The sequence below is a fragment of the Coturnix japonica genome, chromosome Z (assembly GCF_054131305.1).
Source record: "Coturnix japonica strain WE chromosome Z, WE-NBRP24, whole genome shotgun sequence".
Lineage (NCBI taxonomy): Eukaryota > Metazoa > Chordata > Aves > Galliformes > Phasianidae > Coturnix > Coturnix japonica.
Window position 1 is genome coordinate 55,088,617 of NC_140702.1, and position 12,989 is coordinate 55,101,605.

Genomic DNA, 12,989 nt, shown 5'->3' on the forward strand with positions numbered 1-12,989 from the left:
GGTCATTCAGGTAGACAATGGCAGCTGTGGGAATAAACCACACCACAGTGCCTTGCTCTGCATTATGAATGCCCCTCCTGTGCAGTCCTGGAAAGGATCACGCCAGTAAGCTTTTGGAGGGGGAGAGTGTATAGCTGGAGCTGAAATCAACCTGAGTCTGATCACAAGACCACTGTGAATTAGAAAGGCCAAATTCCACCCTAATGCGCAATCTCTCTTGAAATCAACTGAAACTTTATATTTAAGTATTTCCAAGGTTATCCTCCGCATAGTGCCTGAGTACCAGCAAAATTACATCACACCAAAACAATCTCTGTGGATGATTCCCTTTACTACTTCTTATTAGCTCCAAGAGCCACTATAGATAGTTTTCTTTTTATCACTTTTTTTTTCCTCTTTAATTGCACATAAACACTGGGTCTAATTCACTAATCAGGGTAGAAAATGAAAGAAAGGAATATTTACTCCTTGAAACTACTGTAGTTCCCCAATGCCTCGGGTCCAGCAAGTACAAAAATCAGCAGGAAACAATTTTATTCTTGACTATACATATAATTAAAAAAAAAAAATCTGCAGGCATCCAGAGACCTCAGTTCACAATAGAAGAAGCTAGGCATAAAAACACAAATCAAAATGTGATTTAAAAATAAAGGGCAGAATATGAGAGGAATCAGAATACAATATATCATAAATTTCAAAATAATATATCTTATTATGCTTGAAATTTGGAAGGTAGAATACAGCCTACGGATTCCTGGAAGAGAAAAAAAGGCACTGATCCTGAAGCCACAAGTCTGGTGTTCCTTTCTGTCTTGGCAGTGGGCTCCCTCTGTAATCTTGGGTATATTGCTTTACTTCTGTTTCCTCTCCCACACTGTGGGTGTGCCTACAATGCAGTTAAAGTGGTATATTGAAGCTTGTCAGCCCAACTGAACTAACGTTACCCAGGTTAGCTTATAGACTGTTAGCAGTGGAGCAGTAGTGCAGATGTGATTACATGTTCAAGTCTTATGGGTGAACAGTGATATTTGGGGAAAATAATAGTTCTGAACACTATCAGAGGAACAACACTCAGCTAGATTTCATGTTATTCCTTGCTTTCTGGGAGAATACTTTAAAAATAAATAAATAAATAAAGTAAAAAAGAACCACACACATATTTTCTGATTAACAGTAGAAGCTGAGCCAGAAGAGAAAAGGGGGGGGAAAAAAAAAAATAGTTGAAGTTTTCAGAGTCATTTAAGGGATTTAGCCACATGCTTCACATTAATGTGAGAGCTCTGCTCTGGGATCCAGATCTTAAGAATGGGGGTATTGTAGCTAGTGTATGAAATGAGATGAGTTAGTCTTCCACAGGGGTAAGACCAGCTGAGGAAAAGTGTGTTTCAAAACTGTGAAGACATTTTGAAAGAAAGATACTTATTGCTGTCTAGCGGATGGTAAATATAAATGTATTAGGTTGTAATTATATATATCTTAAGAAAACACTCATATATTCTGTGGAGGAAAAAGAAAGATTTATTTTATTTTATTTTTTTCATGGAAGCACAGCAAAAATTTAACTTACAGGTCTAGATCAGTGTCAAAAGCAATAACACTCTCTTCTGTGTCCCTTTCCCCCAATTCAACTAAATTGCTCTTATGTACTCTTAAAAAAGCATGATAGTTAAAATACAAATAATGGATATTAGATGGAAATGATACTTGCAAAGTACAAACACATGTCAGAGAGCTGCTTTAGAAAGTGTGGAGGGAGACAGGGTAAGAGGAAAAACTTTATTAATGTCAGAAAGATACAGTGAACTATTTAGTGAACATATGTTTGGGATAAGAGTCGGGATGGGGAGCCAGATGCTCAGCTGGTGAATGTTGATACAGCTCTGTTTAAATCAGTGAGACTTTACTGATTTACATCGTCTATTTTGCAGCTGGCTTTGATACACATACAAACTTTGAAAGTTATCTGAAAGTTACCTGCCCTCTACTCTCTGAGAACAAGGCTTGAAGTCTGGTGGGATCAGGATTCTCAAGGAGATTTCTTGTGTTTCTGTGGGCTCTTCACATGGTGAAGACAAGTATTACTGTGGTTAGGACAGAATTTCTACATTTTCCTAGCCCCGCAGGAAATCAAAATGCATACTAAAAGCGATTAATTAACCTAACAATGTAATCCTTCAAGAAGTATTCATTCTTGTATGATTCAAGCTGTATTTTATATGAATCAGTGTTCCCCTCCCTACTTAAATGTAGACACATTATTTCTGTGGTCTGGAAGCTGAGATCAGATTTCTCCCATAATGATTTTAGCTGCCACACAGCTCATCAAAACTGCAATTATAAATACCAGTGTTTTTCTTTTTCTGGAATGTAGACTGCATCATACCAAATCCTGCCAAAAGATGCAAAATTAGCACTACAGTGAATATATTTGTGCAGTCTCCGGGGAACTAGGGAATGAGGAATAAGAGGAAAGAGGGAGTCCTCACTGCCCAAATGACCAAAAGACTAACTCATTTTTATATCCATCTCCCACGTTGAGAGCTTTTGATTCTACAAAGGCTTTGGTCAGAGAAACCGTGTGTCAGCTTCACAAGATGTGATGCTGGCTTGCACGTAGCAAGTTTTGAGGTTGATTAACAACTGCACCATAATGTTCATTCGTGTTATGACCACAAAGGAAAATAAAACACCAGATTTCTCTTTTTCTTTCTTCCTTAAGCAGCATGTTGTCAGTGTGTTCCTATGTCTTAGGCTGGGGTTAGGACAGCTTTCCAAATTCACTTGGAGTCTGTCTGTCACCAAGAGGCAGTTTTAATGTTTCTCTCCTGTTTACGCTCTACCTGTGCCGGCTTGCATTAGAATTAAATCTCCATTGAATCAGTGACAGGTGTACCAAACACACTGTAAATAATACCAGACTTCTTAGCACTCTCACTACAGATGGAAGAGAGATAGGGGAAGCAGAAGCTGATCAGACAGACATACCTGGAAGTGCAGTGCTATTGATCCTGCCTCCAGCTTAGGGCTGGTCCATGGATGGCTTGGTTCCTCATTCCAATCCATGTGGAAACTGAATATACATTTCCCATCTGCTTTTTTTGAAGAAGTAGCTGTACTTTGACAGTGCTTTGAACTGTCTCCCAATCTGTATGAAAAATTCCGTGGTGTGTTCTGTTTAATCATGCTCAGAGATTAGTTCCAATATTATTAGGAATGGTAGGGTTATGCTTTTACATGTAGGATATATAACTTTTCCAGATGCATAGACTTTTATAAAATGACCAACTACAGTATTAATAGGGAAGGCAAAAGAACAGAGAAGAATGTTTATGAAAATTTTAACTTCTACAAAAATAAAGATGTCTGTGAGCTGCACAGAGTTCAGCACAGATGGGAGACAGACTTACAGGACATGGTTCCGGAAAATTTAAGCACTAACTGAAAGTCTATGAGGACTCTGAGTTAGTCACACTGCAGACAATGAAAGTTAAGGGTATGGGAAACAGTTGCCTTTTATGATGAACAAGACTGAACTACAATTTGTGAGAAGACATCTTATGCCCCAATCTTAGACTACTCTAAAACTAATGTCTCCTAAAGTAATGCCTTTTATTATTTTGACCCACAAAGAGGATGTTGGTGGTTGGCAGTAGAGGTGGAACCTTTCAGCCAATATTCTATTACATTTTGCCCATGACAGATGGCAGCAGAGAAGCAGTCTGACATGGAAGTGCATACGTAGTAAAGGTGTGTCAGTTAATTCCCCCATGCAGAAAAACAATGGCACCCACTGACATTCACTGATACTTGTGGAATACTGATGGAGGCCAAACCATGGATGTGAGTGCAGTGAAGCAGTGGACGGTACCTTCCAGCAGCGCTGACAGAACAGGAAAGCAGAGCCATGTTTTTCACAGCCATGCACAGCTGTCAAACCAGTTTTTATCAACTCATCTCTGTGAATCAACAGATTACAACCAGGGAACTGAGTATGGAGCTGAATATCAGCCTTAATGTGTTGGAACTGATGGTTGCAACACTGGAATATTGCAAAGTTTGTGCCAGGGAGGTCCTATGAATGCTTACACGGGAACAGAAAGAATACTAAATGCAAGTTTGTCAGGCGCTATTGAATCAGTGCTCAAAGATGACAGTTCAATTACCAGTCATGAGACTTGGTGTCACTGCTGCAGACTGGAGTAAAAACAGCAGCCCATGGAGGGGCAACATAAGAATTCTTCACTGAAGAAAAAGTTAGGGATGCAGCCCATAGAAGGTAAAGTGATGTGCACTGTCTTTTCAGATAGGAAAGGGTTAATCCATTTTGATTTCCTGGAACCTGAACAAATTACTAACATTGAATGATATGTCTAAGACTCCTACAGCTACACTGAAGTCTTAGACTTCCAGAGTTACCCCAAAGAAGAAAACCTTTCTCTTGCAACACAGTAACATGAAGCCCCACAGCACTTTGAAGACTGTGGAGCACACTGCTAACTATGGATGGTCTGTCCTACCACACTCACCGTATAGTCTGGGTTTGGGACCTTCTGACTTCCATCTTTTTGGGTCAGCAATGGATGGACTGAATGGAAAATGTTTTGTCACAGCTTCTATAAAAGAGTGGGTCATGTCCTCTGATGCAGATTTTTATGAGAGCAGCATGCAGGCTCTTGTTCATTGCTGATCAAAATGTATAGCTAATGGCAATGACCATGCTGAAAAACAGCATTCTGTAGCTGAGAATTTGCACTGTCAAACACTGTTTTTGTGCTCTTTGTATGCGTTGTAGTTTCCATAGAAATAAAGGTGAGGCATTACTTTTGAGCAACTTATGTAAAACTAGAGGTATTACATTAGAAGTAACCTTGTAGTTGATGTAAATAAATTCTAAATTATTTGGCTGAAGTGGGCTAGCAAACTGTGTATGGAGCCAAATAGAAAATCATAAATAGAGAACATAAGTCATATTTAAAGTGATGGAGACTCCAATTTGGTAAGGAATGACTTTTAAAAAAAACAAAACACTGCACGATCTTAGAAGAAAATCACTTGTTGGAATAGATGGCAGAGAGGTAGTCACATTATTTCCTCTGAAACAGCTGTGCCTGTTTTCTGGAGTTTTGAATAGAACTCATCACCTATCTCAAGTCATCCATACAGAGTTATTCAGCTTGGGTTTCCTTGTACTAATGAATGAGAAATCACACCTTCATGGTGTGATTCATTCAGGGAAGACTTCCAAAATCTACCCGATGAATTCTGTCCTGGAAATATTACTTTCTCTTCAAGGATGTATAGATACCTTTGAGTGAATAATCCCCGTTTTGTGAGTTTGTTCACATACACTGTATATTTTCTAATTCTGTAAAATAAATAAATTAAAAAAAAAAAAAAAAAGAATATTTCACAGAAGAATCCAAAAAGAAACATGACAATGAATACGTAATTGGGAAATCTATGTTACAGTGAGGAAGTAGAAGACAATGTTGTTCTGCTTTACCAAGAAAAGATTAAGTCAGTCTGGTCATATTCTGTAAATCTATAATATAACTTTAATCGCTTACTCTTCAGTTAACAGACACCAGAGAGAAGGTTTTATTAGAAGATAAAGAAATTCAGAGAAGGAATAAGGAACGTGTTTCCAGTACTAATATTAATTAAAATAACAACTGTTTAGCAAAATTAATCAAATTTTATGTCTTCCTGCATTGTGTGAAACAAGGAAGACTTCAGGAAAAGACGCAAATTAAATAAGACCTCAGTGTTGGACAGGGGAAAATGTTACTACTTATCGCCACCTGGGAAAATCCATGTCAAATCCCAATAAATGCTCACAATTTTTGGAAGTTCTGGACTTATTTTACAATACCAAAAGAACAATTTTACTTCTCTAGAAAGAAAAGCCTTGTCCAGGGGTGTGAGCCCAACTCAATGAGCCAGAAACACTTTGTGTCAAATCCAGTTTTGTCTCTAGCTCCTTCTACTGCCTTAGGCAAGTCACTTAAACCCTAAGCTAAGAACATTAAATATTTAAGAGCTGTACGCATGCAAAGGATATTCATTTTCAAAAACCTAATCTGTCAAAATCCGTCAGTACAAACAGGAAGCTGAAAAAGTCCAGCCTTGCAAGACCCGTGAAAAATTTAGGGAAGTCACGAGCAATGGCAAAGCCAGAGTACATGAATTCCAGAACAGAATGGGAAAAGGGGGATTTGAATAAATCTAAACATGTTGGGACATATACTTTAAGTCATAAAGTTTTACTCACCTGATATAAGATCAGATATTTCTCTGCAGAGTACATAGTGAAGGCTTGTGTAATAAGGGAAAAAATCCTACACTGTGTGACTGTCATTCCAATTGGATGAAACATAAAAAATTATAAACTTGCCATGGGTACACCAAGAAACTGGAACAAAGAATGACTCTTGAAAGTTTTAATATACTCCCACCAGGAAAGAGAGAATTGAAATAAACAATAATCTAAATTCTGCTCCTGATCACATTCATGTAAAAACATAACTTGAAGACTTATTTGGGACAGAAACTGATGTCTCTGTGAGCCTGAATTCTGGCCAGCTTTTATTTCAACTGGGAAGAAGAAAACATGTTTATAAATTCTGAGCAGCCTACTGTTTATCTGCCTTTAAAAAGACACAAACTCTGTGCATGCCAGTAACAGGCTTCCAGTCATACTGAGGTGCTCAATTGTACTGAACGACATATATTGACAACAGCATATATTCTGGTACCTGCAGCACGGTTTATTATATTCTCCTGTCTCTATTTCAGTGCCAGTTCAAAGGTATCAGGGCAAGATGATAATACATACGGATTGCACTGAACTATATGAAAGGAGATATTTCTCTCAGAAAACAGACAGTAGAGGCAGAAAGCAAGGCTAACAGCATGAGGCTTAGACAGATAGGCTATTTTCATGACTTACTGCAATAATGGACACATCTTTCTGGTTCTATTTATGTCATCCAGCCCATGGCACTCCAGTCTCCCTAGAGTCTAATTGCCTCAACTTCCTCAGGGAGAGATGGGGAGAGATAGGTTGCCCTCGCTTTTGAGAGAACCCAAGAATATCTTAAGCACCTTCTGAGAAAGCATGGCTTCCTTACTGAGTACAGGGTATCCTCATAATGTCTGAGTTTCTGACTTAGGTGCTACAAATGGCATAAAAGCAGGATAAATCCTTACTGTGTTGCTGGCTGATTTGATTGTTCAGCTGCGTGATGGAAATAATAGGATCTGACAAGGGAGATGTGAAGATACAACAGAGACTATGAGGAGCTCAAATGTTATGATAATAGATGTTGTACATGACCTTAAAGTAGATAAATATGAAACAAATTATTCACATATCTTTCATTAGTTCATCACAGAACCATTCTGATTCCAACACAGCTGCAGTGACCTACAGTTTTTTCAGATGTTCCTCTCCTTTTTTTTCCTTTTATCTTTTGTTTATATTTAATGTGCTTCCAGGGATAAATTTTAGCTAAAGCTGCATCTGCATTATTCAAGAGTAATAAATAAAAATGCTAATAACATTATTTTTTTCCACTGAACCTCATGAACATTCAGGTTTCCCCATCCCATTTTAAAACCTCCACCCTAGAAGTACATGCAGCACATGTGAAGAACGTCTGGATAATGAGTAATTCTGAGTCACAAATAATGCTTCCAGATTTGCAGATTTGGCAGCTGGGATAGGATTCCCTGCTTCTACTGTATCCAATCCTTTCCTTCAGCTCTTCCCCCTCAGAGGCCCTTATTCTGTAGACACATCTAGCAGGTCGGTCCTTCCATCTACATAAAGCTTTTCTGATTTCAGAGGATCCTGCCTAGGAAGACAAGAAACCTGCTTCTCACAGCAGGATTTTTCCCACCTTCTTCAGTATTTCAGCTGCTAAAACACAAATAGATGTTGAAGTCCCTATGAAAGCAGTGAAACAGAGGTACTTAGGCAAGTAGCTGAACACCCAAATCACAGTTAAAACAAACCCTTTCGTCTGCTGAGATGTTCCCCACTGTATCTTTTTATGCTCCAGGACAGCTATCTCAGTGTCATGGAGTGCCAGCTGCTATCAAGTGCTTCATGCTATAAATCAAGGGTCATTAATCATGGTACAGAAAGGTCTGCAGTAGTGCAGCTTGTAAGTGCGTGAATGCACAGAAAATGTATATTAATGAAAGTGTTTGAAGCTGCAGCTGTAAACATTTCCTTTTGGAAAGGAAAATCTTAATCTCAGGAATAGGCACTGCCTTTATGAGCCACTCTTTGATCTTTGTCGAAGAAAATTCTGTAATCTTAGAAGTGGGAGCAGTTCTTTTTGCAGGAGAAAAGTTACATGCTATACATTGATCCTAAGCTTGTGATTTCCATTACACAAATAATTACCCTCCTATCTAGTTTGGTAACACCGTCTGTCCCATTCCCATCCATGTGTTGCCTGCCTGGCAGCACAGGATGCTTTTGTTTGCTACCACCGCTTCCATGCCTGAAATGCAGTGTTGGCAGCTCTCAGCAGTGCAAAAGTGGACCTGAAGTCTTTGACCCCTCCACATAAAGTGCCTGAAAGATACTAAAAAATCTGTGTAACAAACCTAAGGATAATTGCTGTAAGGCACTAATGTTTCTGTGGACTGTTTTTCAGTCAATGCTTTGGAAAAAGCATGTTTGAAGTGTGAGAGGATCACTCACTACTGATTTTAATACTATAATTGTATTCCGCTGTTGAAGTAAAATATTTGATTGCTCTTAAGTACTGTAAATCTGAGCAAAATAACACAGTAAGCAGATACACTTGTTTGTGTTTTAGTTGTTACTTCACTGTTTCCTTCTGACTGAGAGCCATAGGGTCACAGTAAGTTCAAGGTATAGCTGAGTCAATCCATTCATGTGACACAGCAGTCTGTGGATCTGCTAAAGGGGCTGGGCCTTCAGTCCTTACTCACCAGCTACAGGAATGTAGTACAGGAGACACCTGCATACGTCAATGAGAGCTCATCATTCAGGGTGGACACACAGGAATATTTTGCCCTAATTAAGAATTTTCAATCCACATCTTGAGGTTGGATGAGCAGATCTAGGCGTTCTCCATAAGGGAGTCAGTTTTCCAGGGCAGATCAAAGCCAAGGGATACTATGACAACACATCACATTGTACGTAGCACAGCATAAGGAAGAGTTCTCACCACCAGACAAATGATGATCCAGATGCATTCATTGCTCAGTCACCATCCTTACCTACAAGAGAGAGACTGGAAAACCTATGTCATCTGAAGCATGTACACTGTGGCTTCTTAGCTTCTCAGCTGATAAAATGGCAGTACTAAACCCTGCTGAGGATTTTCCTTTTTCTTCATTAAGAAAACAAAGAAATTAGTAATTGAAAATAATTAATGAAAAAGTAATAGTGTTTAAATAATTTTTAAAAATTGTCTTATGCCAGTACTATGCTGAAAAGCAAATTTTGTAAGGTTCCATTAAAAGTTTGTCATTTGTGACTCGGTGACAATGACTCAGCATGTCACACTGCAATACCACAAAAGCAGTGTTTGCTCCCAGAGCTACTAATGCTGTTATCATTGGGTGGGATTCAGCAACCAGCACCTGGCTGAATAATTGCATGCAGCTTAGTCATTCAGTTCCAGAAAAAGGTGATCCTATCCCATCAATGGAGAAAAAGACGGAGTCTTGAAGATGTAAGAGATCCAGTCCATCTGCATTAGATACTTCTGTCTCCACAGGTTATGTAGAGAATTCTAGCATTTGCAGCCGAGTGAATGTCTGTCTGAAATGTCTAGTTTTCCATTCAGAGCTCTCATGGCTCAGAAAAGTCACATACCTATCAAGTTCAAGCATACTCTTTTCACCTTCAAAAAAACAGAAAAATAAGGGGACAGAATGAATAATGTCTCTCCCCTCAGAGATAAACAGGGAATCCACAAGGACAAAAAAGAAGTATCCAGCCAAAAGTGAATGTTAAAAGCTTCAGTCTCTTCTAAAGTTTGAATAAGTTTTGTACCCTATTTTTGTTCCTATCTCATATCTTTGCATTTAGGATGGATATTAGGGGGGGGGGGGGGGGGGGGGGGGGGGGGGAAAAATTAAAAAAATCACTGAAAGGGTTGTGTGTTGGAACAGGCTACCCAAGTAAGTAATTGAGTCTTCATACATGAAGATATTTAGAAGAAATGTAGATGTGGTGCTTAGGGACACGGTTTAGTAGTAGACTTAGCAGTGCTTGGTTAATGATTGGACTTGATAATCTTAGATGAGTTTTTTGATCCTAAATGTTTCCATGATTGTCAGTCTAGACTTAAGGGCAAGAGAGTTGCAACCAAATTACTATGTTTCAAATAGTTCACATCTTGTCTGGATCAGGGCAGCACAATAACAACCTGTTAGACCACCTTACGTAGGTAATTTTTTCATACGGATATTATCCACAATGCTGGCTCAAATTACCAGACCTTCCTTGTTATGTAGGGAAAAGCTAGGCAGCCTTCATTCTGGAGCCCCAGGAAGTGAAGTTAGAGTTAAGCACAGGCCATTATGTCATTTGTATATATGTGAGCAGATGTGGACGACTGAAGCTAGCACCCGGGAAACTTGTACAACAGTCATGGAAACATTCATTAAATTTATCACCTGGACACTGATTGATAGAAAAACATGATTGTTTTTTATTACTTGCAATGGAGGCGAAGTTTACCTATATCCTAGTTCAACTGAGATTTTAGATGCTAACTTCTTTTTAACAATAAACTTACATACATGAAAATAATCTAAACTATATATTTAATTATAAATCATAGTTTACATATTACCAATAATTAATTGCATTTCCAACCATATTGGAAATGGAAATAATATCCTGGAAAATACTGCACAGTGTTACCTTCTTTGGGATACAATTTTTAATTAATTTTAGAATAAATTATTCTTAGATTCTATTAGAATTTTAGACTTTATTTATTGTTTTCAGACGTGATCTTCAGTATGAGTTGTTTAACTGGAACATATTGCAAGTTCTCTTGCTTGTTCTTACTCTTGCAGTTCTTACTCTTTCTTGAATAAAGGTGTTGTGTTTTTTTTTCTCCTTCCCTAATGTTATCAATGATTCTTGGCCCTGCTAGGCAGGGGGGTTGGCCCTGCTAGGCAGGGGGGTTGGAACTACATGATCCTTGAGGTCCCTTCCAACCCGGGTAATTCTGTGATTCTGTGATTCTGTGTGCCTATTCTATACATCTACCATGCCTATATATGTCTAAAATTCCAATAGCTCTGTATTATACTGCAGTTTTCAACACTCAAAGCTGATTCTTTTGCCTTTACTCACACTGGGTGTCAATTTACTGCATGATAGAGATGCTTTAGGAGTGATGAACAGCTAAATATAAAAATGCTAACCTGATAATTGTAAGTGTAGATGAAAACCACAAAGGGGCATACAACAGTACAAAGCGTGGTTAGATCAGAATAGTCAAATACCTTGACACCTTCTGGTATTGTTTTTACCCAAAACTTGTGTAAATCTGTAAATCACAAGTGAATAAGAATATTCAGATCAGTCTCTCAGGAAACTGTGAAACTGAAAGGCTTATCACTGTGTTCACCACAACTCTCAGTATCAGAAATATCAAATTACTTGTGACTTTTCACTAAAGCACCTGTCTCTATTGTCTGCCCTTTATTCAATTATGTTTGTCGTGATGACTGAGCCATATAATATCTAGACATGTGCCTTGAGCGGATAACCAAACAATTGTGATACTGTGGATGTCCAATGCTAATAGATTTTCTGTCTGTCTACTTGGTATGTCTCATGATTTTAGGCAAAACTCTTTATCAGTGTTCACAAGATGAGCTGGGGAAAGCAGAGTCAGGAAACAACCCTAGCAATAAGGAAAAGGATAGCTTAACTGCTCTGCTTTCCCATGGCTTATATGTGTCATGCTCTATGGAAGTGGATTGGCTCTGTTGCTTGCAGTTTACTAAGGTAACACACAAATATTTTCCATGCTGTTCTTTCAGCTCTTTCTCAGATTTGCACCAAGCAGGCAAAAAAGACAGGATAAAATCTAGATGAAAGAACAAGTAAAAGAAAAGATTATTATTGGAATAGACTTCTTAAAGCATTTTGTTTATTTTTGTTTTCCTTCCATACAAAGGCTGGCTAGCTATTTTAAACAGGAGTGTTAATTCCTTTAAATCCTTGAGATCTTCAGGAACTTTCTTTGTTTTGAGACATTGAGATCCATCTTCTGTATGGGAGGAATTAGGGTCAAGTTGTAATAACAAACAGATTTTTGAAAAGCCTTTTCTGTTTCATTACAGGACCATCAGAAAATGAAACAAAAAAGGCCTGAATAGGGGTTGACTTTGGTTTTGGCGTGAACAAAAGTTCCAGAATTGTTAAGGCAAAAGTAAACAAACTTAATTCAAAAAATTACATAGGCCAATGTTTCAGCTCAGGGGATAAAGACATTCTCAGAACTATTCCATCTGCAGAGAGAATTCATTTAGGTTTCCACAAAACTTGTGCAATTGAATTCTTCATAGCGATAGCCAAGTTGCAGTGGGGATAGAGGTAAGTATCACAAATAAATCAGTGGGTTTGGGAAGGAAAAGAAGGAAAGAAGTAAAATTTCAGGAATGGCCTGCACAGATTTCTTGAAAAAGAATGTATGTGTTTTCATAGCTAACAGCTACATAACCATTTTGAAATATACCTTAAGTTATGATGATCAATAAAAATGCTGGCCATAAAAATGCCAGCATCAAGTTGTATTTATTGGGTACTGCCACTTCTCATCGACTGTTCAGGCTACTGATTGAAGAATAAATTCTTATGTCAATTAACATATGTCTTACAAAATAAGTAAAAGGTGAAGTTTACTGCTATTACTAGTTTTTTTCTTCTCTTAAATGCCACAGAATTTCCCTTCTGAGTGCTGCTCCAAGAAAAC